Genomic DNA, 27,909 nt, shown 5'->3' on the forward strand with positions numbered 1-27,909 from the left:
TACATCTTTTTAGCCAACTTCATTCCAACCTATTACCACTAGTGATACACTTATTTCTGGAATGCATGGTCAATAAACCTCATTAATATTAACTTGTACCTACTTTCTGAGTTTTAAAAAAGCACAAATTATGAATTATTTTGACTAACAATTAAAATCAGAGGATGTGGAGTGGATCACAGACTGGTATATGCCAACGTTTAGTCAGGAAACTGTTTTGAAACCATTTTAATTTCTTTTCAAATGCTAAAAGTTGAATAAAACTCCCACAATTCAATGAGATTAATGATCCAATCCTTCATTTTACATGCAAAAAGCGTTGTATGGAACCATCCATGTTATTTTTGAGGCAATTTTGTTTTAAGTAACCTATATTTCTGATACAGAAACTTTGAAAATGGGTCAAATTTGACCCAAGGACAAGAGGAGGTTAAGAGGAAGTTACAGTAAACCATAGAGCTTTTATTGTGACGGGAAAGCTTAACCCTCTTTCAAATTTGACTCGTTTTCAAAGATTCTATAGCAGAAATGTTGTTTTTTTTCAACCTAATTGCCCAAAAGTAACACGGATGGTTCCTCAAAACGCTCTTCACAAGTCAAATTATCAGTACACAAATTGTATTGACTTTTAGGTGTTTTACTAATTTTATAGCATTATTCTGACTTAACTTTGACAGTCTGTCATTATCCATAAACATCCTCTGATCATAAATATTTCTGCTTTTTTTAACTCAAAAATGGTATATCATTTCTTATAGGCTAAATGAGCTTTATTGACCACAAATTCCCCAAACGAATGGTGTAAAAATAGTGGTAATAAGTTGTTGTTAGTGTGTAGTGGTGGTAGTGGAAAGAATCGCAGAAAAGAACGCTACAAAAATATTGAGTTAAAAAAAACCTGTAAAAGTGTTAATTTTCAATTTTGACTCAGAAGGACAACACAAGGGTTAAATGCTAAGTGTATGGTATTTTAATGTGTTGCCTCTCAGTTGAAGGTTAAGAGGAAGTTACAGTAAACCATAGAGCTTTTATTGTGAAGGGGGAAAGCGGAAGTGGATAAAGTGTTGTATTGACTTTATTGTGGTTGAATAAAGTGAGACGTGCAGTGCCGTCTCTGTTCCGACATTGGACGCCCGTGTTTCTTTATTTTATAGTCAAACCTGAGTCTAGACAACAGAAGAAACCCTCGGTTACATTAGTAAACAAACATCTACCCGGAAGTTGTTGGTACGACCCGTAATACCGTCCGTCCCCGGAACTAACGTTAACTGTTTGTGTGTCACATCGTGGTGAGGACGGCGGAGTAAAAGGCGTCAGTGTTTAGTTTCTTAAGAAGAAAGAAAGGTCCCAAATTTTGGATGTGGTTCTAAAAGCTGAAACGAAGCTACACAGAGCAGGTTGGTTTTCTTTTTTAATGTCGCAGGGAGTCGGTGCTAAAGCTAAGGTTAGCCGCTAGCAGCTAGCTCCTGCTAACGTGTTGTTGTTGTTGTATATCCTGAAACAGGAGGAGGAGGTGGCGTACGTCTCAGACACTACAGTTTAGCTGCGCGCTGCTCCGTGTACTCCCACGGGAATATCGCAAAGAAGAACGTTTGGAAGTTTTTCAAGGATATTGAAAATGAGCCAATGCAAGGTTTAAATAAGACAATTGCAAGGTTACGAGCCTATACTTTGTATTGTTGTAGTATCAACAGGTATTAGGGCATTTTACATTACTGTTAATCAGTCATCACTTGATTATGCATTGCATTACCTTGTTATGATATAAGAAGTGACCCATACAATGTGCCAAACAAAGAGACAGTGCAGCATGTGACCGTAGCAACAGCTGAGAAGATTTGGGTCTGTGGTGACCAGGTCCACCTCACACAAACTTCCTTCTCCTATTCTTTGTCTTTACTAGCACACACACAGCCCTGGCGCCGGGGGCTCTCCGAGGACCGGGCTTCCACCGCTGCGAACAGGGTTTTTAGCTTTTAGGAGAAGGCATTTTATCTGTTAGTCCTACCGACGGAGACACTAGGCGCTATGGGGTTGACCCGCAGTGGTGAATTGTCTGCAGTGCTGCGCATGTTGTTACCGTGTTCCGATTGTTCTTATTTCGGCTCCGCCGAGACAAAATAGACATGCCATTTCAAAAAAATCTTCCATTTTTGTTGTCAGAAATATCAAGTTTTCAAAAGCATCACTTTCATCAAATTTGATGTGACATATTTCCAGTAGGCAACTGATATCTGGGAAATGTCTGGAAATGAGATGGAGACTGAACAAATGCTGAGTACAATGAATTCAGACTAATGCAGCTTTATTCACACAACAAACAAACATACTTTCATGAAAGAGAGAACAGTTGACATGCACCAAATGTATATGCCAAGGTTTCTCCTAGAAAGGAAGATAACCACGTGTCCACCCTCCTAAGAGCATGTACCCATAGTGTCTCTACGAACATCAGAATAACTCCTCCTTTATACTTTTTGTCCTCACACGCTTCAAGCTATCTATTTCAGTGCAACAGTTTACTCTTAAACTACACCTTTTATGGCACGTGCTCCTAATAGATTCCCACATTCCTGGCTCCAATTCCTCTGTGTGAAAGTTGTACCCAAACTCATAATAGATTCACACATTCCTGTGGGTGAAGGTTGTCCCCAGACTAACCTTCTTGTGTAGTACACTACATACAAGATATAAAATACATTTGAAACATGTAGGCTGAAATATCCAACCTATCAGCAACTGACTGCAAGCAGGCACATCCGGACACAAAGGAGCAGGCTTATGTGCCGGGGCTGAGCCCCGGAGAGCCCCGGCCCTCAATCGTGAATTGTCATGTAAATTTACAATTCACAATGCATGTCTGTCCAGATCTTTGTCAGTTTTTTGTTGTTTTTTTTTACACAGAATGGAAAAAGGTAAATGGATACCTATTGCATGTGTGTCTCTCTTTCTACACAGAGCAGCGAGGTGGGGGGGAGCTCATACATGGAGAAGGAGGGTCTTATAAGAACCTTGGACCTCCTACATGGAAGTGGTGTGAAGTTGGACTGTATTATCACCGATCGTCACCCTCAGATCCAAGAGTTCCTGAGAGAACGTAGAATCACCCACTACTACGACGTATGGCATGTAGCAAAAGGTAATGTGACTTTTTATTTATATATTGTTAAATACATTATAAAGACGTTGATTACTGAACACATTTGTGAAGTAGGCGACTGGTTGCTCTTCTACATCAGATTCTTCCTCTGCTTCAGGCTCAAACAAATACGGTTCAACACCTAATGTCTCCATGGTATCTCCACCTTGGATGTTTCAGTGACCACTGAACATGTTTCATGTTGCGTCTTTGCTGCACAGCTTCACTCGTTGTAAACCAACCAATCAGCACGCAGCTCATCTAAATATTCATGAGCATACCATATAACCATAAGACCTCTCGTTTCATTCTAGGGCTATTTCACAGGGTTGCATTAAGGCGCATTGAACAGCACCTGGGCCATTTTCAGCCCAACCAGTGTTACATATTCTGTTCGGAGACCTTAAGGAACAGTGTGAAATACCCTATATAATCATTATACTCTCATTACACTCCTTTAACATAACGTCAGAGAGGGAGCTGTCAGCAGACCAGGGGACAGGTGGGACACGTTTAAATCTTAAATACCGTATTTTTTGGACTATAAGTCGCTCCGGAGTATAAGTCGCATCAGTCAAAAAATGCGTCATGAAGAGAAAAAAAACATATATAAGTCGCACCGGACTATAAGTCGCATTTATTTAGAATATAAATACAAGAGTTATTCAACTACACAATAGCACACAGAAGAATACGCTGAATACGGTAGGTGTCCGGTATGTTAACGTAACACATTAACAGTTATTGAACTATACAATAGCACACAGAACAACTAGCTAGCAGGGCGTGGAGCATGGAGGTATTAAAAGGCGTGGAGACGAAGCTGCACCGTGAACGAGCCCCTCCAGACTCCTTCCTCCTCCTCTGGACATCTTTCAGCCCACGATTAGCCGATTAGCTTTCTTTGTTTTCTTCATTGCAGTAAGAGTCACCTTTTCTCCAGTCTCCCTCATAAGTTTCTCCCTCATTTCAAACTCTCTTTCTGCTGCTCGATTACCGTTTTCGGGGCTGCATATTTTACTACCTGCAGTTTGTCTCTTTTCTTTCTCAGTTGTCTTTAGGAGCGTTCTAGTTGTCACAAGCCTAGAGCGCCCTCTCGCGGCTGTAGGTAATGTTTTCAGTATGAATTAACATGTAAAAACATGTTAAATTATATATATTTTGATATATAAGTCGCACCTGACTATAAGTCGCAGAACCAGCCAAAGTAGGAAAAAAAGTGCGACTTATAGTCCGGAAAATACGGTATGTAGAAGCTATGTGTGTATATAGAAGCTATATGTGAATATAGAAGCTACGACAGAGAATTAGGGCCACATCAAGGGAAAAAAAATAAGTTATTTAATTTATTTAGCATTTCGAGAATAAAGTCAGACTTTTGAGTCTAACTTCTAGCCTAAACCAATCTACTAGCTTTACCTATGCAGTCTTCTATAAAATGCACTGTGAAGACCTATATGAACTAGTGAAATTATACTTCCGAATCGGTTTAAATAACAAGGAAATCTCTTTTAGCGCATAAACACAGTATGGTGATAAGTCTGTTCAGAAGGAGAAACCACACAAATTGGAAGAGCATTCTTGCAAACTGAAATAACTTGTAATGGACAGATTCAAGGGTATCGATGGTTACACCTACGCGCAATACAGAGAGGATATGTTGTATCACAAGACACAATAAGAAAATGTATCAAATTGTTTGATCCTGAAGGAGTGGAGATCAGGCGAGCGCTGCACTCCAAGGATGTAGCCCATATGATGTTGCCTACATGGCAGCTGGACAGTCGCTCTAATGTGATTAAGTGATAAAGGAGTTAAATTTATTCTCAACATTTCGACTTTATTCTCGAAAAAGTTTTTCAACTTTATTCTCATCATGTTGACTTTATTCTTGACATGTTGACTTTATTCTCGACATGTTGACGAAATTCACAAATTACATCAAACTGGTCAGAATGTTTTTACACCGGCCCAAACCTAGCATGAAACTGAGCAGAGCCTCATCATTTCTTTTTTGGGGCTTTTCTGCCTTTATTTGATAGGACAGCCAGGTGAGAAAGGGGAGAAATAGAGGGAAGACATGCAGGAAATCGTCACAGGTCGGATTCGAATCCTGGACCTCTGCGTCGAGGCATAAACCTCTCAGTATACACGTGCCCGCTCCACCCACCGACCCAACCCGGCCACATCATTTCTAAATAAATGGTGCAGCAAGTTATCTTACCTTCCAACTCAGAGATTTTCCCAGACAGACCGGCACAGCTTTTATAGCCAGAGCACAGGGGAGGCATGAGGTTTTTTATGGGTATCATTAAGATTTATATTAATAAATGGCTGTCTGTGTTTCAGATTTACCTCCGGACATTCTGGAAGTGATTATTGGTGAAGAGGAGCAGCAGGAGTTGGTTGGTAAAGAAGAGGTTCCCCCTGAGCAGCAGGGGTGTATCACCAAGTTCCCATTCACTCCTGTCCCTGTGAAGAGTGAAGATGATGAAGAGGAAGCTCAGTCCTCACAGCTTCATCAGAGACAAACTCAACACATGGAAACAGAAGGTAATTGTGACGTTTTGAAGGAGAGCGGAGAACCTCCGTCAGGTTTGAGAAGTCATGTGACTGTGTGTTGATGTGATCACACAGCAAACGTTAAGGCTTATAGACAAATAATCAGTACAACTGTCTTCTGTTATCTGAGCCAGTGGAAGCATGTAGCTGTTAAACAGAAGAGGCCCCAGGATGGAGCCTAGGGGAACGCTGTATTTCATATTTGTCTGCTCAGATGTTTATCTATAGACACAAAGTAGTACTTGTTCTTTAAGTAAGTATTCAAACCAGAGCAGAAAATTAAATAAGAATAAAATAAGCCTCAGGTATAATTGTCAGTCTTTACAGCACTCAGGCTGAAAGTTAGAATTTTTTACCACGTAAAGAGATTTGAAAAGAGACTCTGTACTGTTGATGCTGTCTCTCTGTGTCTGTGTTAACGTCTCTCTCTCTGTGTTTCCTGTTTCCTGCAGATGTTGAGCAGCTGTGGGGGGTTAAAGAAGAGGTTCCCCCTGAGCAGCAGGAGTGTAGCTCCAGTGTGGACCAGCAGGAGCCAGAGCCCCCCCCACACATTAAAGAGGAACAGGAGGACCTGTGGAGCAGTGAGGAGGGAGAGCAGCTTCAAGGGCTGGAGGAGGCTGATATCACCAAGTTCCCATTCACTCCTGTCCCTGTGAAGAGTGAAGATGATGAAGAGGAAGGTAGGAACAATATTAACAGGATTTTAAGGGGCAAGAAAGGGGGAATAAATCTGCAGAAGTCAAGAGCATAAAAGTTCAAGAGAATCTGGTTTATATTATTTTAGGAGTAGGGTTCCTTTCACACTAGTCTTGTGTGTCCAGACCTTCCTCCACAGCACTGCAGGGGAAGGTCGGGCTTGTGCACACACCATTCAAGTAAAAGTACAAATAACCAGAGACATATTTACTTTAGTAAAAGTGGAAGATGTCCACTACCACAAACAAGGCCTGGCTTTTATAAGAAGTTCCTATCCTAACCAGCATAAAACAGAAATATGTTGTTAGAATCAGAATGAGGTTGGTTTTATTCATGGATGTATTTTAAGACTGTTTTATTTTCTTTAACCATGCAAGTAAGCAAATAAAGTGTGTGAAGCAGCGAAAATGGGAAAGAGGTTGATTTGAAGAGGTCCAGCCAAATAAATAAATAAGATATGAACGCGTCTTACGCAGCCTGGCGGAGAAGTAACGACACTGTGGAGAGAAATAGAAACAGCAACTATGATTTAAAAACGGGAATAATAAAAACAAACATTTTCATTTTCACGTTTACCGGAGGCTGTATTACCGAGGGTCAGCAGAGCTGCGCCCGGGCTCTGGAGCAACTGAGGCCGGCTTGGATCAGCGGTGCCCCATATATACAGTATCTATGGCAACCCATATATACAGTATCTATGGCAACCAAACTTTACCGGTGAGACAAACGTGTAACGGCAGGGGGAAAAACTGATCAGAAAACCTAACAGAACGTTATGTAGTACTAGAAATGTAGTGGAGTAGAAAGTAGCCTATAGATAATTGCTGCAAAATGTAACAAAGTAAAATCAAAAGTATGCACTATTGATTCAGTACAGATACGTGAAAAATGTACTTAAGTACAGTAACAAAGAAACAAAGGACACTTTGTTACATTCCACCACTGCATTTTGGCCCTATTTAGCGTGATCAATCACCAAATAATGCAGGATTTAATCAGTTTAATTGCTGATGTAAATTGCAGTGTTAGTTTCTTCGCATAATATGATTTTTTTTTTTAAGATATGATCAGAAATATGTTACAGTACAATACTATCATTGTAAACGACTGTACAATTAAATAAAATGCAGTAACCAATCATTTGGAGCAAATTGTCATCACTCAAATGTGCGTAAGAGTGCTCTTCAGTGTTTGTAGATTTTGTTCTTAGCTAATAAGTGAATGCCAGAATCTTTGTAAAAAGTGCGTGAGTGGGGTTTAAGAACACATTTCTTCATAAGAACGGTTGGTGAATGAGGCCCATTGTTTGTGTACCCAGAGTTTACTAAAAAAGGTTTTGAACAACTCACCGTAGCTCTTGTTGTTTCCAGCCGCAGCCATTTTATCAGTCAAAACCAATCAATTTCTGAAGGCAACATAACAGGGAGTACTAAGGGAGAGTAAAGATTGAAAAGCTCCTAAAGCTTAGTTCCATATAAATGAACGGATTATTTCTTGTTTTGTCGTTATTGAAAAACAATATTGACATTGTAGTTGAAAAGGGAGCCTCATCTGGAGTCCATTCATTGGATATCGACTCGTTTTGACTGCCGAGGTGGTAGTGGCCGAAAACAACAAGAGCTACGGTGAGTTGTTCCAAACCTTTCTTTTTAGTAAATTCTGGGTACACAAACAATGTTGTCAATGCTTTCGTTAAGGTGTAGAGCCCCCGGTGATACTTCGAGCAAAGTCTCATGTTGTGTCGAGCCTTCTTAGTGTTTTGAACATAGCTATTTTGAGGCTAGCATAAAAGTGCCCCTAGCACTCCCATTCAAAAGGCCATTTGACCGAAAAAGGAAAATACGGTGAATCTTAAAATTGGCGATTCCGTCCTAAATATGCTTTTTAAACAAAAGTTTAACTCGGGTACATTCACAAAAAGACCCTAGGTTGCATTTTGGTGAGAGTTACACTTTAAGTTGCAACAAAAACAGACATCCATGTCATTTACATAGGAGAATGTCCAAATACAACAGTCTACTAGAAATATAAAGGTACACCTAAACTAGCATTAGCATTAGGAAACCAGATAGATGGATGGATAGATAGATAGATAGGCAAAAACAGAGATTTTTTTCATGCAGTGGTCAATTTTGAGATTTTGGGCTAGTTTACTCCTTCAATATGTCTTCTTTCAAGCTGCTATCAAGAAAACGTTAATAATATACAGTACAGGCCAAAAGTTTGGACACACCTTCTCATTCAATGTGTTTCTTTATTTTCATGACTATATACATTGTAGATTCTCACTGAAGGCATCAAAACTATGAATGAACACATATGGAATTATGTACTTAACAAAAAAGTGTGAAATAACTGAAAACATGTCTTATATTTTAGATTCTTCAAAGTAGCCACCCTTTGCTTTTTTTGATAACTCTGCAAACCCTTGGTGTTCTCTCAATGAGCTTCATGAGGTAGTCACCTGAAATGGTTTTACCTTCACAGGTGTGCTTTGTCAGGGTTAATTAGTGCAATTATTTCCCTTATTAATAAAAAAGCAAAGGGTGGCTACTTTAATGACAGTGACACTGTTGCATTTTATCATAGTGTTGTTGTAACAGTGAACATATTTTCATGGATGGAACAAGGAAGGATTTGTAACAGTAGAATTGTGTTGTATTGGTCAGTTTTACTTTTGCAGTACAACTTTTGAGTTTTCAGTTCAGTGGCAAAAACAAAGAGCATTGAAATAATGCAACCTTATCAACTTATGGACATTGAAGAATATATATTTATTTTATCAATTAGAGCGAGGGAGATATAGAGGGCACATCATGCATGCTTGTGTACACACACACACACACACACACACACACACACACACACACAAGGTTGCATCTTGGGGTGCCAAGCTTCAGTGGTGCAGTTGAGTCCACGATCTTGTAGTCAGGTTGACACCTACACGCACACACACACACACCTGCCCACACGCACAATTATGGATCTGTTGTAGTAGTATAACATTATTATTATTATTAGTCTTTATAGTCCTTTACGGTTTGCTTGTCCAATTTGCTGCTATGACTGCATGGTCTGCTCCCTGGTCCTTGCCAAAAGAAACCAGGTTTTTGCCACTTAAGTGAAAATAAATGTACTGTATCAATAAACTCAACAAAAAAGTAACAGTTCTTGACATAACATGCATTTTTATTTTATTTTAGTGGTGGAAATTGAGAGAGGATTGGAGTCACTGCACAGGACAAGGGAGCAGATCAGGCAGGCCTATGCAGACGTTGATCCAGAGTTGCTGAGGGAGGATGTTGATGCTGTAATTAACATTGGTGTCTCTTTTTATGGCACCTGGCAAAAAAAGAGGCTTCACTTCACATTATGGCATTGGTGTTTGCATAGACATTCTTAAAGGTCTGGTCATTGACTTTGAGGTCTTATCATCTTGCTTGTGTCCTAAAGCAAAGTGCCAAGAATGAGGGGAAGATTGCTGTGGAGGAATTTGACAGCTGGAGGGAGATGCACACTGACTGTGCAAAGAATTTCGCAGGGTCTAGTAAGTCAACGGAGCAGGTGGCAGCAAAGAGGATGTGGGCCCGATCAGTCAGTCGCCACCAGCTGGGGTACACTGAGAGGCTCTCCGATGGCAAAGAAATGCAAAAAAACTGCAAAATTATTACAGGGGTGCAATTTTGAACAACCAGGGGTCATTGGATACAATGAAAGCAGAGATATGGGCAGGTCGTCTCCACTGCATGTCAACAGATGAAACACCATTGCATACTAGGTGCAATCCATCTTGGTGTTGGTATCGGAGGGCAGAAGACAAAGGTGAGACCCCCGAAAGCCACACACGACATGCTGTAAATTACCTATCCCACGAGGTGGGCCAGAAACTTCTCCCTATCTATCACCGCATGTCAAGCAACAGCTTGCTGCAAAGAATGCAGCATGGTGGCAATTCGTTGATATGAGCCCGCTGCCCAAAAACAGTTTTTGTAGGCAAGAACAGGGTTGAGGCAGCAGCAAGCATGGCCATCTCCTCTTTTAATGAGGGTGCCTCAGCTATGCTTAATGTGATGACAAACCTATGGCTGGAGAGCACACTTATTACAGTGAACACCATCAAGCAGGCAGACCTGCTCAGGGTGTCCAAAGCAAACGCCATTCAGTCTGAAAGTGCAAAACGCAAGCGAAAACTTGTGAGCACAGACAGGAAAGTGAAAAGGCACCAGCAAGAGATGTCAGAGGGACCTACATATGGTGCTGCAATGGACAATTAGAATTTAGAAAGCTGTAACAGCTACTGTTGGTCTTGTTCTGTGTCCATACAAGTTTTTCTGTCTAGCGTGGGTTTTGTCGGCAACTTTGTACACGTTACAAAGTTAATTACTTGATTTATTTAAATAATTAGTTTTCATGAGCTTGAAATATTCTATATTATTATTATTATTACTAAGGGCTAGCCTAGAAATCTAGACTCCCCCTAGTGGCAGCAAATTTATTTGGCAGCCAGGGGGGGTCTAGGCACTCTCCGTTGACTTTCAAGCTGCAAAAACCAAATTTTGGTCAGGCCAATCACATCGTGTATAGAGTCGGTGGGCGGGGCTTATGGCTGCTGCTGCTGCTTGGAACAGAGGTCTTCTGGAAGACTTGGAGTTGAGCTTTTCTTTGATAAAAGAACAAAGAACGGAACAGAAATCATTTTTAAAAGAAGATGTCTTCGGAGTTTTGCCGACCGGATATGGCAAAAGTTTAATCTATCAACTAGCTCCACTACCTTCTTTGTTGCTCTGATTGGTTGTAGCGCTGTCCTATTACATGCAGAGGGAATTTGAAAGACAACCGTTTATGCCGCCCCTCGGATTGAGCTCCGTCAATGGTGAGTTCCCAGACCCTACATCTGGATGTGGGTCTGGCTTGTCAGGCTAACTAAGGGCCTGAGCATTTATTCTGTTTTTGAGCAGTGTTTTCCAATAGAAATGTATAAAATTCCCCTATTTAAATCTTAAAATGCTGTTTTCTCGAAACAATTTTTTTGTCATTCTCCAGTATAAACATCTCCGCCTATGTACACCAAACTTTCTAATTATACACTTAGCAGTATTCTGAAGATATTTACAGAGAGATTTGTTAATAAATCGTTCCTGGCCTTTTTTATGTGACATTTTAATTAAAAGAAATGGCCAGTATATTTTCATTTCTTCTGTAATGAAAGCAGATATCCTAAAGCCCCTGTGTTTCATCTTGTGTGTAAACTAAATGAAAAAAGAATTGCAATACATTTTTTATATACTTGTGTAAGTAATCAACTTAGGAAGTTTCATGGTGATAGCTGTTATTTTAAAATTGTACCCTATTCACCTGTAGGGTCTCGCCTTAAGGAACATGGTTACATTCGATTAGCTCTGCATCAACAAAAGTCTCACCAAAACACAATGAAAGACTCAAATAATGTTCAGATCAGACAAAAATGACAGGTTTTACTCCCGGTTCATCAGAGACACACACAACTTGAACCATTTGAAAGCAGTAAAGTCCACTTTGCACTCTGTTATTCTGACAAGTCTCTTGTTATGCCTCTTAATGTGGCTATATGTAACTTTCAGTTTGCGTTGATTCTAGCGGCCGCTTCGGACACAAGTGGTAGTGTTTTTACCACATCTGCTGTGCTAAAGGTCTTTTCTTTATTGCCCACTGTATTACTGAGTTAGTGTTACCGGGAGGTCATATAGTTGCGAGGAATGTTTTGTACAGACAGAAAATCAGTAATTTACAATAAGAGAATACGTTACAGATGCATCGTTGCATTTTGAGTGATGGTCCTGCTCCAGTATCAGCCATAACTACAGCAGATAACTTCTAAAATAACATTAAAATACAACTACGCCTAGCCTATAAAAATAAATCTTCTGCTACCTTTCACCTGGCTGGATATGCTAACACAAGCTTTTCCGGTGTTATTTATTTATTCATGTTGTACCAGTCCAATATTACAGGCAGTTGAAATAAACCTTGTGTTGTAAGAAAACTTGTTTAATTTGTTATGAATCTATTTTGATGCCTTTTCCCATATTTTTTGTAATTTTACACATTAGTTAGTTAATTAATTAAATTAATATTGATATTGAATAATTAAATTCATAATCAATATCGCAATATCACATTTTGTCAATATTGTACAACCCTACTAAAAATTGCATTATTTTCACTGTTTGTCTCATTTGCTGTTACAGCTCATTTAAGATTTTAATATGAAAAATGACAGAAACACTAAAAATGTACATACTGTATAGTCACTTTAGTTACATTATTTCACCACAAGAGGGCCCTAATATGTCAGTCAACAGCCTTTCCAACAGTTTTTCAAGGCTGAAGAGGAAGACTAGTAGTGTTGATATAGCGTATCTGACTGCACAACCAGTATTTCTTCATAACAATCACAATCCAGGTGATAAGATACAGTTCCACAACATTTCTCTGTATGTGTTTCCTGCAGATGTTGAGCAGCTGTTGGTGGTTAAAGAAGAGGTTCCCCCTGAGCAGCAGGAGTGTAGCTCCAGTGTGGACCAGCAGGAGTGTAGCTCCAGTGTGGACCAGCAGGAGCCAGAGCCCCCCCCACACATTAAAGAGGAACAGGAGGAACTGTGGAGCAGTCAGGAGGGAGAGCAGCTTCAAGGGCTGGAGGAGGCTGATATCACCAAGTTCCCATTCACTCCTGTCCCTGTGAAGAGTGAAGATGATGAAGAGGAAGCTCAGTCCTCACAGCTTCATCAGAGACAAACTCAACACATGGAAACAGAAGCTGATGGAGAGGACTGTGGAGGACCAGAACCAGCCAGGAACTCACATCCACTTTTACAACCAGAGACTGAAGACCAGACTGGAGACTCTTCTGATCCTGAGACTGATGACAGTGCTGATTGGAAGGAGACCAGAGAACCTCAGTCAGCTTTAAACTCTCTGAAACATGATTCAAGATGTAAGAAAACATTCAGCTGCTCAGAGTGTGGGGAAAGATTTGGCCGCAAGTCACATTTGAAGATACACATAATATCTCACACAGGAGAAAAACCTTTCAGCTGCTCCGTGTGTAGGAAATCTTTTACACAGAGAGGAGATTTGCGGAAACACATGAGAATACACACAGGAGAAAAACCTTTCCGCTGCTCAGTTTGTAATACATCTTTTACACAGAGTGGAAGTTTACAGAAACACATGATAACCCACACAGGAGAAAAACCTTTCAGCTGCTCAGTTTGTAAGAAATCTTTTACACAGAGTGGAAGTTTACAGAAACACATGAGAATCCACACAGGAGAAAAACCTTTCAGCTGCTCAGTTTGTAAGAAATCTTTTACACAGAAAGGAAGTTTACGGTCACACATGCTAACTCACACAGGAGAAAATATTTTAATCTGCTCAGTTTGTAAGAAATCTTTTATAAACAGAGGAGGTTTATGGGCACACATGGCAATTCACGCAGGAGAGAAAAGATTCAGCTGCAGTGATTGTAACAAAAGATTTGCCTTGCCTTCTGATGTCAAAACACATAAATGTGTTGGTCCGATGGAAACAGAAGCTGATGGAGAGGACTGTGGAGGACCAGAACCAGCCAGGAACTCACATCCACTTTTACAACCAGATACTGAAGACCAGACTGGAGACTCTTCTGATCCTGAGACTGGTGACATAGAAACAATTAATAAGGTCTTTTGATATGTATATGTAATATGTATAGTGTCTCCTATGCCACTAATTAGGCAATGGTACAGCTAATAAAGTAAAGAAATATAATGGTTTGATATGACCGGTGTGGTACACCAGGACATGCCGAGTACCCTCCAGGATGAAATAAAGTGAAATCATTTGAAGTAAACCATCTGTTGACTAGCATGAACGTTAGTAGTTATTGTCTGGGTCACAAGGACCTAGGTGTACTTCAGAAAAGGAAGAGGAGAGGACTGTTAGAAGTAAAAATATCACCTGTTCCGGTCCATCTAAAGATGTAATAAACATGAGGTACTGAATGTGTCCAACTGACACCGCCCAAAAAAGCTGAATAAGAAGAGAGTCATATGAAACTTAGATTCAGTTGTCTATTCGACTGGCTATCACCGGTGGTCAGTTGATGTGTCCGAGGCAGCTCAGTTTGTTAAAATGTAAAACAAATAAATATGCATGGAGTGAATATCAACAGTCTCTGGAGTCTTCATGGTGTCCTCGCATAGAAACAAAATGGATAGAAAGGCCATGGACCTTTTTCACAGCAGACGTTTTGACTTAGTAGGAAAAGCACAGCTGAAATTGATAATCTTAACGATGGCTCAATTCTATCAATTGTCCCAGTAAGCTATTTCAGTGAGTCAGCATGCACAATACCAGGACCTCTCCTAAGTGGAATGCAGCCATCATTAATGGTTTTGAATACACCTGTGCTATTCCTACTATGACATGTCAACATCTCTGCTGTGAAAAAGGTCTATTGGGCTGTTTGCCGTGGTCATTTGATGGGTACACAACAAAATGGCGATTGTTGTTAGTTGTCACGGACAATACGCATCAGTTGGGCTGTAAAGTGTCAAAGCTCGCTGGGAGGCGAGCACCGAAGATGTTCTCGGAGGGAATGTGGAGGATTAGTTAGACCCAGCAACAACGGGTCAGCAGCTCGCTAACGTTAGACCTAGCAGCAGTGGGTCAGCAGATCGCTAACGTTGGACCCAGCAGCAGTGGGTCGGCAGATCGCTAACGTTAGACCCAGCAGCAGTGGGTCAGCAGATCGCTAACGTTAGACCTAGCAGTAGTGGGTCAGCAGATCGCTAACGTTAGACCCAGCAGCAGTGGGTCAGCAGATCGCTAACGTTAGACCTAGCAGCAGTGGGTCAGCAGATCGCTAACGTTAGACCCAGCAGTAGTGGGTCAGCAGATCGCTAACGTTAGACCCAGCAGTAGTGGGTCAGCAGATCGCTAACGTTAGACCCAGCAGTAGTGGGTCAGCAGATCGCTAACGTTAGACCCAGCAGCAGTGGGTCGGCAGATCGCTAACGTTAGACCCAGCAGCAGTGGGTCAGCAGATCGCTAACGTTAGACCCAGCAGCAGTGGGTCGGCAGATCGCTAACGCAGACCCAGCAGCAGTGGGTCGGCAGATCGCTAACGTTAGACCCAGCAGTAGTGGGTCAGCAGATCGCTAACGTTAGACCCAGCAGTAGTGGGTCAGCAGATCGCTAACGTTAGACCCAGCAGTAGTGGGTCAGCAGATCGCTAACGTTAGACCCAGCAGTAGTGGGTCAGCAGATCGCTAACGTTAGACCCAGCAGCAGTGGGTCAGCAGATCGCTAACGTTAGACCCAGCAGCAGTGGGTCGGCAGATCGCTAACGTTAGACCCAGCAGTAGTGGGTCAGCAGATCGCTAACGTTAGACCCAGCAGTAGTGGGTCAGCAGATCGCTAACGTTAGACCCAGCAGTAGTGGGTCAGCAGATCGCTAACGTTAGACCCAGCAGTAGTGGGTCAGCAGATCGCTAACGTTAGACCCAGCAGCAGTGGGTCAGCAGATCGCTAACGTTAGACCCAGCAGTAGTGGGTCAGCGGACCGCTAACGTTAGACCTAGCAGTAGTGGGTCAGCGGATCGCTAACGTTAGACCTAGCAGCAGTGGGTCAGCGGACCGCTAACGTTAGACCTAGCAGCAGTGGGTCAGCAGATCGCTAACGTTAGACCCAGCAGCAGTGGGTCAGCGGACCGCTAACGTTAGACCTAGCAGTAGTGGGTCGGCAGATCGCTAACGTTAGACCCAGCAGCAGTGGGTCGGCAGATCGCTAACGTTAGACCCAGCAGCAGTGGGTCAGCAGATCGCTAACGTTAGACCCAGCAGCAGTGGGTCAGCAGATCGCTAACGTTAGACCCAGCAGTAGTGGGTCAGCGGACCGCTAACGTTAGACCTAGCAGTAGTGGGTCAGCAGATCGCTAACGTTAGACCTAGCAGTAGTGGGTCACCAGATCGCTAACGTTAGACCCAGCAGTAGTGGGTCAGCGGACCGCTAACTTTATACCAAGCAGTTGCATGGTAGCATCTGTTTATAAAGTGGAAGTAGGGCCAGTGTTGGGAAGGATACTTTCAAAACTTATTTCGTTACAGAATACAGAATACATGCCCACAAATGTAATTTGTAACGTATTCCGTTATGTTACTCAATCTGAGTAACGTATTCTGAATACTTGGATTACTTCAGGATTACTTCCACATTGAATTGCGTTTTATAAGTGTAGGAATGCGACCATCCCATCCAGCTTACTCAACAGGCCTATAATGGTGTGTTCGTTTTCTTCCAACCAGCTGAATGTGTACCTGAACAAGCAGATAGATTATTGTATTGGTAGTCCCGAACTGCATACTACAAAAATCTAACCGCGGTCTAAGCTACCACGAGCTAATTTTAGCTAACGTTAGCTAGCATGTCAAACGGGGCTAGTCAGTCTTTAAACGGCTCTGGAGCTAGTAAATCAGCACGTATACGTATAGGAGAATGGAAAGTCCCACGTCAATGTTAAAATAGCAAGGTGACCAGTAAAACTACAGCAGACGACTACCCTTGGCTAATTAAATAAATAACTTACTTTAAGATGCTTCTTCAGGTTGGAGGTGGAGTCATTTGGAGCTGAAAGGAGGCTGGTTGCTGGCAAGCAGAGGCTGCACGGCACAGTTAGCTGTATTTCATTCTCCCTGTTCCTTCTTTAATGTGAAATGCTGTTTGAATTTTCCAAGATAGAAACTTATTGCTGCCCTGGCTCTGTCGTGCCGGTTCCGACTCCATTGTGACTGATCACGGAGCTAAATTATTCGATTTCATATCGGGGTTTCTGGAAAATGCGATAGAGTTGCCTTTTATTCAGAGTGAATAAACTCGTGAAACGGAGAAGTATCGTCAGGTATTCCATTGATTTCAACAATGTAACTGTATATTCTAAATACCAACTATTTAAATTTTAACTGTTACGGAATACAGTTACTCATAATTTGTATTCTGAATACGTAACGCCGTTACATGTATTCCGTTACTCCCCAACACTGCAGATAACTTAGCAACTAGCTAGCTAATCTGTCTGCTTATCAACTCCTTGAACGGATTATAGTAACTTTTACCACGGCTTATTGTAGAAAGGCTACTGCAAGAAAAACGTATAGATTATTAAAAAGACATCATTTCATGGATCATTGATGTTTGTTTGACTCTGCCGATGTTAGAGCTAGCGAACGTTAGCGCGCTAACGTTAGCTTGCTGCTAGCGCGCTGCAATCATGCAAAATAAAAAGCAATCCAACAGCACATTATACAACGTAAACAAAGACATTTTCTTGCGGCGGCCTTCATAAAATGATCAGTGGTGAAAGTTATGTTATGATGGGAAGTGGAAGTGACTATGCTATTCTTCTCCGTTTTTTGGTGAATTTCTGTAGCAGAAACAGCGGCACCTATAGGCCTGGCATATGAAGTAGCGTATTGAGTCATTTACAAGTGGATTCGTTTGGACGCAACTATTCTTGAAACGAATCTAGGGAAGACGGGTAAAAAAAAAGATCGTTTTGGTACGTGTGGACGGGGCCTTATTGCGTTGCCTGTAAAGCGCTCCCTACACACAGCAGCGCATGTGTAGTAGGGTTTAGCGAGCTGCTGAGAGAGCTGGACTTTGAGGATTTGATCTGCGACTTTGCAAAGAAAAAGACAAGAAATTAGAACTTCTAAAGGTAAGAGCTATTAGGCTATCTGTACATTGACTAGGCTAATATAATCTGTTGTGACCGTGTGACCAGATAATGTACATATTTTGTTTAGTTTATTGAAATGCCATGCATATCAGACGTATTGCATCATAATTTTGTGTTGCTGCTATAGGCCTGTATGAGACAGTTGTCAAGTGCAGTAGCCTATATGTTGGCTTTTGCAGTTTGTGAAGTAGCAGCTGACTAAGTGACTGTTATTTAACAACCTGCACTCAGCTGTGTTGTGTGATGGCATTGTTGTATCTTCAGTCAATCACGTTTCAGAATTACTATTGTGCATTCTGCTTGGGTGATTTTTAGTGAATACTATATCGCCATAGTCTTGAGCCATACGACGCTTTGGTATGATTTAATTAATTGTAACACTGTCTTGTGATGTGAGTCAGATGGCAGTACTTGGTTTATTGAACTGGAAAGGCATACTTGATGCCTGCTCAGCTGGACTAGTCATTCATCTTTTTTTTATTATTTTTTATTCGATAGTGACAGTGGATAGACAGGAAAGGGGAGAAAAGAGAGGGAATGACACGCAGCAAAGGGCCGCAGGTCGGATTCAAACCCGGGCCGCTGCAAAGGAATCTTTTGACCAGTAGTGATTGGCATGTGATTTAGTGCCCATTTAGTTCGCACCGTATGTAGCCTACTTCATGGAGGGGGGAGGTAGAGTTGTTCTGTGCACCCCCCGACAGCAACCTGCACCCCCTGCTGAAAATGACTTCCCACGCCTCTGCCTGCATCCGGAGTTTAGCGCCGCCCAAGACGACTGTGATTGGTTTAAAGAAATGCAAACAACCCAGAAGTTATTTCTTCTATCCCAGAATGCACCTGTGATGATTGTGCGACTTCTTGAAATGTCTGTACCACCGGACACGGTTTACAACCGAGATGCCCCAACTCAGAGTAGTTTCCTGTCTCTGAGTCCCTTGAGTCCCGTCTCATGCCGAGGCGTGTCCAACGGTAAGTTCAGAGGGTCAAAAATAGGGGTGGGGGAAAAAATCGATACAGTATAGTATCGCGATATTTTTCGTGGCAATACTGTATCGATACACAGATGCCAAGTATTGATCTTTTATGACATATGTGTTGGTCAGTCTGTTTTGCTTGACAATCTCATTTTGCAGCAATAAAATTTAAGTGAGATGAACAGACAGAAAAATGTATATTTTTAGATAAAACAGATGTTGACAAAATCTTCCTTTGGGGACATAATTTAAATTTAGGAAAAATTTTAAGTTGGAAAAAAATTAATACATTGCAGTATATTGCAGAATATTGCAATGCGTTTGAAATCGCAATAATATCGTATTGTGACATAAGTATCGTGATGATATCGTATCGTGAGGCCTCTGGTGATTCCCACCCCTAGTCAAAAATACAAAATCGCGAATTATTTTATTATTATACTACTTTCTTCTTTGTAGAAACTTTTTTATCTTTAATTTGAGAAATTATATTACATTCGTTTACGTTAAAATTTCTAAAAATATATGTGTACAGCTAGGTTTTGAAGCTGAGAGTGAGACACATTCTTTTCCCAGACTCCTTATTCCATAAACATCCGGAAGCCCCAGTTGGCTTTGGCGATCAATGTTACATTCAGATTTGCAGGTTTCAACTCATTAAGTTCAGACGTTCAAGCCATCTGTTTTGGATTTAAAGTTGTTAAAGTTATTCTAGGTGCTTTTGGTCTGTTCCTGACCACATTAAGTTGTTCAATAACATATTTAGTTAGATCTGTTTTAGGAATTTTGGAAAATAAAATGCTGATACTTTAATTGCAGCGATCTTGCGCAGAGGATTAAACCAGGAGAATGGACTGTGATCTACTTGCTGTAGATCACAGTCCATTCTCCTGGTTTAATCCTCAAAGTAAATGGGTTTCTACATATTTTATTGTTTATTTTCCATGAATGAGCTGTGCTGAATGTTGTACAATGTCTTACTGTATTTCTGATGTTCAGGGTCTCCCAAGACAGGAAGGTGGCAATGCCTGTGGGATCTTCATGTTAATGGTATTGTGGTTGTCCTCAAATGTCACTTAATGGTGTTAAATATAATTTAGCTGACAACATATTAGCTGTAGATCTCTTATTTTATTTAAATACCAGGGAAATATAGCATGTTTTTCCAAGACTAGTAAAGACCAATATGTTTTCTTTTTTATTACAGTATGCTTTTTACATTGTGCTGGGGGCAGATTTTGACTTCACAACTGTAAGTGCCCAGAAAGTCTACAGACATATTACAGTACTGTTTTTGTAGAACATGACTTCATTGTTTAAAATGTTGTATTTCTAGGGTGACATGGACACAATCAGGACATGGTGGTGCCTGTTGCTCCTGTCTGGTCATTCAGTTGTCAGGTGTGTCTGATTTCATTATCACATGTACAACTGTAACATAAAAATGTGTAACAAAGCCAAAATTATACATATAGATCAAATTACTATTCTTCTTAATCTCTAACATGTAATTCAAGAAAATCTGTCAGTTTCAAAGGTTTGCACAGAAAAGGAAATATGAAGATCAAATCGCAAGAATCACATTTTGATAGTTGTTGACAATGTTGTGTCCTGCATGCTAAGGATTATTTATTATATGATTTGATTCATTTTGGACTTCATATGCATACTTTTTACTGACTTTTAAATATTTAAATATGTATTTGCACCCTGTGATGATTAAATAATTGTTGTTTGTGTACAGATAATAGCAGATAAGGATAAAGAGGAGGCAAAGAGGCCCAGGACAATCTCTCCTCAACAGTTGGTTAGTGTGAATGAAGTAAACTTGATGCCTTGTATACATACCTACTGTCAAAATACTACAAACTGTCTACATAATGAATTCTCAAACTAAGTGTTAAATGTGTTCATTCAGGAACCTGTTGACCTGACCTAGGAGGGGATTCTGGAGGTCATCAATGTTTCTGAACTTATAATAAAATAAACATGTTACACTCTTTCCAAGACTGCTTTTTATTTTTATATTCTATTGCACCAAATATATTATTCATTAGCATGATAGTCTGCATTTATCTTACTGTTTACTTAAACACCAAATATATTTTTAAGTATTTTATTCATTAGCATGATAGTCAACGCAAAAACGTATTTTTAATACGTAGCCTATTTTATTCCGGACGGCACCAGGCGGGATGGCATGAGACGGGAACGCAAGCTTTTATTTTGAAAAGTAGAAGGTCGGGGATGGCCCCAGGCGGGACGGCATGAGATGGGACATCGGAAGAAGTTGGAATCCTCTATAAAGACTTGTGTGCAATAAACCCCAAAACTGGAAGTGCAATAACAATATGCATATAGTGCCACCTCATCATGTTTATTTATCTTGATTGTTATATTTTACTATTTAACCCTTGTGTTGTCTTCCCGTCACCCATGCAACTTGTCCTCCCAGGTAAAAATAAAAAATTAACCCTTTCTTTAGATGTTTTTTTTTCCCACTCCCACCAGATTCACCACTAACATCAACTTATTACCACTAGTGTTACACTTATTTTTGGAATTCATAATCAATAAACCTCAATTATATGAAATTATACCTAATTCTTGAGTTAAAGAAAGCTGAAATGATGAATTATTTTGACAAATAGTTACGATTTAGTGGATTACAGACGGTCAAAGTTTAGTCAGGATACGGTTTTAAAACTTTAATTTTTTTCTAAATGCTTTAAAAGATTTTAATATAACAACCAAAATTCCTGATCCTTAACTTTACTTGCAAAGAGCATTTTATGGAACCATCCGTGTTATTTTTGGGCAATTTTCTTGAAAAGAAACCCAAATTTCTGATGTAGAAACTTTGAAAACGCGTCAAATCGACACCTGGTTTAGAGGATCTTTGCTTTTACATTTTTAATTACAATTATCAAAGTGTTTTCAATCTGTCATTTCTCAATATGCAAACACACAACCCTCTAGCAGAAAACACCGTCAAAATCCCCCCCAAAAAACATTTGCCGATCAAGTTACTATTCCATCATTTCCTAAATGAAATGTATTCATTCTGTTACTGATATTTTAACTACATATCTTATTCTAGCAGTGTTACAGCTGTAACATTATTTATTTAAATGTTTAAGTGTAAGGTATTTTAATTCAGTTGAAGGTTAACCCTTGTGTTGTCGTCCTTCTGTTTTGTCTGTAAAGTATAAATTATCACCTTATTCTGTGCTATATCTTCTTAGCCAACTTCATTCCAACATATTACCACTAGTGTTATACTTATTTCTGGAATTCATAGTCAATAAGCCTCATTAATATTAACTTATACCTACTTTCTAAGTTAAAAAAGCACAAATTATGAATTGTTTTGACTAACAGAAGATATGGAGTGGATCACAGACTTGTATATGTCAACGTTTAGTCAGGAAACTGTTTTGAAACCATTTCAATTTATTTTCAAATGCTATAAAGTTGAATAAAACCTCCATAATTCAATAAGAGTAATGATCCAATCCTTCATTTTACTTGTCAGAAGCATTATTTTTGAGGCAATTTGCTTTTAAGTAACCTATATTTCTGATACAGAAACTTTGAAAACGGGTCAAATTTGACCCGAGGACAACAGGAGGTTAAGAGGAAGTTACAGTAAACCACAGAGCTTTTATTGTGAAGGGAAATGCGGAAGTGGATAAAGTGTTGTATAGCCTGTGTTGTGGTTGAATAAAGTGAGACGTGCAGTGCCGTCTCTGTTCCGACATTGGACGCCCGTGTTTCTTTATTTTATAGTCAAACCTGAGTCTAGACAACAGAAGAAACCCGCGGTTACATTAGTACACAAACATCTGACCGGAAGTTGTTGGTACGACCCTGAAACGAAGCTACACAGAGCAGGTTGGTTTTCTTTTTTAATGTCGCAGGGAGTCGGTGCTAAAGCTAAGGTTAGCCGCTAGCAGCTAGCTCCTGCTAAGCTAACGTGTTGTTGTTGTTGTATTTCCTGAAACAGGTCGGGGAGAAGAGGAGCAGAGCCGCGAGGAACTTTAACATGAAGTCTGAGAGGAAGCTGTCAGCGGACCAGGGGACAGGTGGGACACGTTTACATCTCAAATATATATATAGAAATATATACATACAAGCTATGTGTGTGTGTGTGTGTGTGTGTGTGTGTGTGTGTGTGTGTGTGTGTGTGTGTGTGTCTATATCTATATACATGTATATAGAAACTGTGTGTGTATACATGTGTATATAGAAGCTGTGTGTGTGTATACATGTGTATATATAAGCTATGTGTGTGTATACATGTATATAGAAGCTATGTGTGTATACATGTATATAGAAGCTATGTGTGTGTACATGTATATAGAAGCTATGTGTGTATACATGTATATAGAAGCTGTGTGTGTGTATACATGGATATAGAAGCTATGTGTGTATACATGTATATAGAAGCTATGTGTGTATACATGGATATAGAAGCTGTGTGTGTGTATACATGGATATAGAAGCTATGTGTGTGTACATGTATATAGAAGCTATGTGTGTATACATGTATATAGAAGCTGTGTGTGTGTATACATGGATATAGAAGCTATGTGTGTATACATGTATATAGAAGCTATGTGTGTGTATACATGGATATAGAAGCTATGTGTGTATACATGGATATAGAAGCTGTGTGTGTATACATGGATATAGAAGCTGTGTGTGTATACATGTATATAGAAGCTGTGTGTGTGTATACATGTATATAGAAGCTGTGTGTGTATACATGTATATAGAAGCTATGTGTGTATACATGGATATAGAAGCTATTTGTGTGTATACATGGATATAGAAGCTATTTTTGTGTATACATGTGTATATAGAAGCTGTTTCCATGGCTGGTAAAAGTGAATATTGAACTGAAAATCTTTGAGCAACAAAACTAAACGGAAGAAGAAAAAAGATTTCAAAAACAACAATAATGTGTAAAAAAAAACCTTGAAAGAAGTGCCAAAAAAGAAGAAGAAAAAAAGTGACCACAGTTGAAAACAAACAAATGTTGAAAAAGAGACAAAAACTTAACAAAAAAAGGTGACAATAGCTGAAAACGACAAAATCTAAAAATATCCATGTGGAAAAACAAGAAGAGAAACAGCTGAAATCTTCCCTAGGACTAGAGGTGTTGAAATTAATCAAATAATCTATGCATCGAATCGTGCACATGGACGATGCTGCATCGATAATCATCCGGCTCATAATCGATTATTTCTGTTTACAATTTAATGTAGGCCTGACAACATTTCTGTTTACATATTCGGGTATGTTTTGCACATACAGGAAGTGCCATGTGCTCAGTGCTGGATAGTTTTATGTATCCAAGTTATTTAGTATTAGAGCACTGCAGAATGTTTGTTTGGTTTTTGAAGCTTGAAAAGCTATGAATTAAATATCCTACATGGCTTTAATAGAAAAATGTATTTGACGCATCAAGATATTTTATTGAATTGAATCGCTGACATGATAATCATAATCGAATCGGGAGATCTGTGAAGAAACAATGTCTTTTTGACCGCATTTGCGTCAGTGGCCGTGTACTAGCTAGTGCGGGGCTATGAGGTCGAGGGGTGTGGCGATGACAATGCAGAAAACAATGCAGAACATGTGCGTTTGCATCAAAAATGTCTCCGTGTGCACGGCCCCTAAGGATTAGGCATGGAATGACTACAAAACAAAAACCTCAGTGGACAAAACATTTCACTAAAACTTGTGTGTGACAAATACTGTATATGTCTAAGCTTTGTCTTAGAGATGTTCCGATACCGATACCAGTATCGGTATCTGCTCCGATACTGCCTAAAACGTTGGTATCGGTATCAGGAAGTACTGGAGTTTATGCACCAATCCGATACCACGTAATAAAGCCCTAAAGAAAATCTATGTTAAAGTAGTTTATTTATGTTCTTTTTCCGTTATAACTGACTGTCAAACTGGAGAATAAAAGAAAGTTCTGTGGCGTTCATTGTTTGTGTTTGTTCATGTTTCACAAAGATATAAATCATATCACATCCATACAGAGATAGTAGTATACAGTTGTTAAAACCTAATCAAATATATGACACACTGGTACTCGGTATCGGGCGATACACAAGTTCAGGTATCGGAATCGGTATCGGGAAGCAAAAAAATGGTATCGGGCCATCTCTACTTTGTCTAGCTGCTTTGTCTAGGAAGTGATTAACAAACTCAGATTTATATGTATATTTTGAAAAATCACGCATGGAAATCTACATAAAAAAAAAAAACTGGTTGCATCGATAATCGGTTTAGAATTGAATCGTTGGCTTCTGAATCGGAATCGAATCGTGAGGTGCCCACCCCTAATAAAATAACAACAAAGTGTGTAAGTGGGCTTCTGTGTTTTGTGTGTGTGTGTGTGTGTGTGTGTGTGTGTGTGTGTGTTCTCATTAACTGACATAACAACAAAGTCTGGAAGTGGGCTTGAGATCTGTATTTTGCAGCTCAGGTTTAGAAGTTTTTTTTGTCAAAGTAACCTTGAATTTATCCTCTGATATTCCCGTTTACATGCAGCCGTGTAAAACGGGATGTTTTAAAGTTTCCCAGCGGTGGAGGACGTGTTGGAGCGTTCTGCAGTTAAAAACCCTGATGGAGATATTTACATCTCCAAAGAATGCTTCTAAGTCCTGAATATTACCGAAGTATCACATACATCTTAATCAGAAAATGCGAAATACGGTAATAGACTTTATTCTGAACATCCAAACAGAATATGCTGTTCACATGACCCGTATCAAATGTATAATATTCTCATATTCAGAATGATAGTGTAATATAAGTGTGTATTAGGGATGGGCATTAGATTAAATTCTCTTCGTCGATCGTCGGGAGAATTAACGATCGACTATCGATTAATCAATATTTTTATATTAAAATTCATTATTTATTTAAAATAATTAAAATGCTATGAAAATACAAAAATACTGCATGTTTTTCCTTGATGAGATCTTAATTACAAGAAGAACAACTTGTGGCAGTTAAACTGGAGGATATAGATTATAGATGCGGCGCTCTGAAGCAGCAGAACCTGCAGCTGCGAGCCGACGTTCTTAAACAAAATGTAACTCAAACGGTGTATTTTTTTTACAGCGTTTACAGCTGCCTCCAGCCCCTCCCCTTTGTAAAGTTGCATGCTGTGTGCATGACACTGTCAATGTTGCACTAGCTCAGAGAGGCTATCGTTACGTTAGCTGCTGCTGGTCTTGTCGTGGGATTAACTGTACTAATAACACCGTTGAAACCCCGCGGCCACGCTGCTGTGAAAGCTCCCCAAACGTCATTTATCAGTCTGGTTGTTGCCCCTCTCCGCAGCCGTCTCCTCCACTCCATATCTTTATAACGGAGCTAACTGCTAACTGAAGCTAACCACTAATCAGAGCTAGCTTGTTGCCAACCGAGCATTCAGTTCTCCGTGCCTGTATCCATTAACTGCATGTATGGACTCAAGCCTGAATAAAACCCTTAATTTTATTAAAATGTCTGTAAAAGTTTTAAATTACAACTCTTGAGTTGTTTGAATGACAGAAATCAGCTCAAGGTACGGCGTAGTGTTAGCGTGCCAAGTTGATGCTTTCTCTGCAGAGTGCAGACTGATTTGCTCTCGCGAGTCATGTGACCAAATCGCAGCCTTCGCGATTAGGAAATCGCGTTTTAACATATTGCGATATTAATTCAAATGCAATTAATCGTTCAGCCCTACTAATATCGCAGGCTAGAACCGGCCCTGGTGTTGAAGCTACTCCAAAGCAGCAACGCAGGACGTGTGAATGCACACAAGTTTATGGTGAACCGTGGCCTTCGTCTTAGAGCTACGCTTGCTTCGGACTAACAACAGAAGCTTGTTAACTACTAACAAAAACCCAGATATTTAGTCTACAGTCATTGAAGACAAACAAAATCAACATATCCTTAAATTTGAAGAACCGTCTTCTTAAAATTGTTGCTGAATAATTTTCAGTGTTGGATTTTTTCCACATTTAATGGAATTGTAGATGTTAAATTGTACAAAAATTCACACTGTGTTTCAGCTTTACCTCAAGATGTTCTGGAAGTGATTGTTGGTGAAGAGGAGCAGCAGGAGTGTAGCTCCAGTGTGGACCAGCAGGAGTGTAGCTCCAGTGTGGACCAGCAGGAGCCAGAGCCCCCCCCACACATTAAAGAGGAACAGGAGGACCTGTGGAGCAGTCAGGAGGGAGAGCAGCTTCAAGGGCTGGAGGAGGCTGATATCACCAAGTTCCCATTCACTCCTGTCCCTGTGAAGAGTGAAGATGATGAAGAGGAAGCTCAGTCCTCACAGCTTCATCAGAGACAAACTCAACACATGGAAACAGAAGCTGATGGAGAGGACTGTGGAGGACCAGAACCAGCCAGGAACTCACATCCACTTTTACAACCAGAGACTGAAGACCAGACTGGAGACTCTTCTGATCCTGAGACTGATGACAGTGCTGATTGGAAGGAGACCAGAGAACCTCAGTCAGCTTTAAACTCTCTGAAACATGATTCAAGACGTAACAAACGATTCAGCTGCTCCGAGTGTGGGAGGAGATTTGGCCGCAAGTCACATCTAAGGAGACACATTAAAACTCACACAGGAGAAAAACCTTTCAGCTGCTCAGTTTGTAATAAATCTTTTACACAGAGTGAACATTTACGGTCACACATGAGAACCCACACAGGAGAAAAGCCTTTCAGCTGCTCAGTCTGTACAAAATCTTTTACA

At 40.2% G+C, this 27,909-nt stretch overlaps 2 long non-coding RNA genes across 3 annotated transcripts; both read left to right on the top strand.

Annotated features, from left to right (window-relative positions):
* Positions 1 to 1,213: 1,213 nt before the first annotated feature.
* Positions 1,214 to 27,322, top strand: LOC114567676 (uncharacterized). Of its 2 annotated transcripts, none has more exons than XR_003694212.1 (3): positions 1,214 to 1,397; positions 23,137 to 23,215; positions 27,215 to 27,322. It is a non-coding gene; the product is annotated as an uncharacterized LOC114567676 (long non-coding RNA). The 2 variants fall into 2 exon arrangements; XR_003694211.1 differs by lacking the exon at positions 1,214 to 1,397 and adding an exon at positions 22,818 to 23,024.
* Positions 20,312 to 20,696, top strand: LOC114567677 (uncharacterized). The gene is made up of 3 exons (XR_003694213.1): positions 20,312 to 20,382; positions 20,467 to 20,531; positions 20,668 to 20,696. It is a non-coding gene; the product is annotated as an uncharacterized LOC114567677 (long non-coding RNA).
* Positions 27,323 to 27,909: the final 587 nt, after the last annotated feature.

The sequence above is a fragment of the Perca flavescens genome, chromosome 14 (assembly GCF_004354835.1).
Source record: "Perca flavescens isolate YP-PL-M2 chromosome 14, PFLA_1.0, whole genome shotgun sequence".
NCBI lineage: Eukaryota > Metazoa > Chordata > Actinopteri > Perciformes > Percidae > Perca > Perca flavescens.